This window comes from Alligator sinensis, unplaced genomic scaffold, assembly GCF_000455745.1.
Source record: "Alligator sinensis unplaced genomic scaffold, ASM45574v1 scaffold203_1, whole genome shotgun sequence".
Taxonomy (NCBI): Eukaryota; Metazoa; Chordata; order Crocodylia; family Alligatoridae; genus Alligator; species Alligator sinensis.
The window spans coordinates 3,365,330-3,367,097 of record NW_005841949.1 but is presented as its reverse complement, the minus strand read 5'-3'; the positions used below and the strand labels follow the sequence as shown (position 1 = coordinate 3,367,097).

General features: G+C 56.0%; 1 protein-coding gene across 1 annotated transcript in view; it reads left to right on the top strand.

Annotated features, from left to right (window-relative positions):
• DRC7 (dynein regulatory complex subunit 7) overlaps positions 1–1,768 on the top strand; it is a 31,777-nt gene that overhangs the window by 3,832 nt on the left and 26,177 nt on the right. The window lies entirely within an intron of this gene.

Sequence of the window (1,768 nt, the reverse complement as noted above, 5' to 3'; positions counted from 1 at the left end):
CAGCAGGACAGTTGTTACAGTACACGTGGGGAACAGAAACAAAAAGACAATGAAAAGTGAATCAAACCAAAAGAAATGCCTGAATCTAGAGGTCAACTCTTAAGATCCAAACTATGTTCAGGCTCAGAACTTTAGGGATTTAGGTCTTAGTGGACACGTCTACACAAGACGCTTAACTTTACATTAGCATAGTTTACTGTGACGTAAGCATGTGTGTCTATACGTAATACCGAGTAAATTTGCTACCTGCAAATGTTAGTAGCAAGTCTTCTTGGCATTAGTAACAGCACTGTCTGTAGTGCTCATGGAGATACCTGACTGGGAGCAACATCTGCTCCAGGCCAGCCATCCACCAGGGGGCAGGAGATAGCTCTCTGCCCCCAAAAGCTGCCTGCTGCCAGGAAGGGCTCTGTCACAGGAACTTGGGTGGCAACTATGTCCCCCTGCCCCAGTAGCAGGGAGCTCCCTTTTCTCAGATTGCTATTGGGGAGCAGGGGGCTGGTAGACCCTTATCTCCCAGCCTGAGCCCTGCAATAGCAGAATTCAGGCTGGGAGATAAGGGTATCCCAGTCCGAGTCCTGCAACCATGGAGCCAGCAGTGGGAGCTCCCTGCTGGTGGGGGCAGGGGATCCTGTTCCCCACCCAGTTCCACAAGTGCAGAGCTGGGGAGCTTGTTTCCCCTCACAGAGCTGGGCGAGGAACAAGCTCCCCAGTCCCACCCTGGGTGGGACAATGTCCCTGTGTCCCAGCAGCCGGGAGCTTCCAGCCCCTGTTCCCCAATCGTGATCATGAAGCGGGACCTGGGAGCTCCCTGCATGGGGACAGTTCCTTTCCCAGGCTGGAGTTGGCTGGGACCTGCCCCTGACCGGGATAGTTCCCAGCCAGCCCCAGACTGCATGGGGAAGCAGTGCAGCCTGGAGGTGGCTGGGGACTGTCCTGTATCAGGCAGCCTCCAGCCAGCTCTGGGCTGCACATGCAGACTTCCCCGCACAGCCTGAGGCTGGCCAGGAACTGTCCTGTTCAGGGGCACGTCCCAGACCTGTGCCCTGATTGGGTGATTGAGGCATGGGGCTTGGACAGAGCTACAGGGGTGGGGTAGGTCCCAGCCCCTGCCCCAATTTGTCAGTGGGGCAGCTTAGCAACTAGGAGCTAGCAGCAAGCTAGTTGCCTCACTGATGGATTGGGTAGGGGCTGGAACCTGCCCTTCCCAAGCCCCATGCCCCTGATCAGGGAGTCAGAGCCAGGAGCTCCCTGCTGTTGGGGCAGGGAGACATGCCCCCACCCCAGCAGCAGGCAGCCCCCCAGGGCTAGGAGAGAGCTGTCTTCTGGCCTGGTGTTCCCTGCCAGCTGCTGAGCCTGTATCCAGAGGGAGCCTGGAGCTCTCCCGGGTGGCGTCAGGGGCCCATTGCAGGGCTGCAGGGACCTAGGAGCAAATCTTTTCCCTAATCCTTGCATGTGTAGACATCTACCCCAAAAACCCTTACTGTGCAGTAGCTAACTGTGCTGAAGACCTTCTATGAACTGTTGCTGCTGGCTGTATACCAGTAGCTTTTAGGCTTCTCAGGGGAGTTGGAAGTAGAAAGGAGGGGCCTGATCCTGAAAGGGGACTTGTGAACTCTGCTCTCATAGGCTGAACTGGGAGCTGCTGAGTGAGCCTGAATGTTTCAGCCGAGGACAGATAGGGGTGTATTTTAGAAGGTGCAGTGAGATGACCTCTCCGCCCCTTATATATCCTACCCCAGGATAGGCGAAAAAGTTGTTGCTGGAG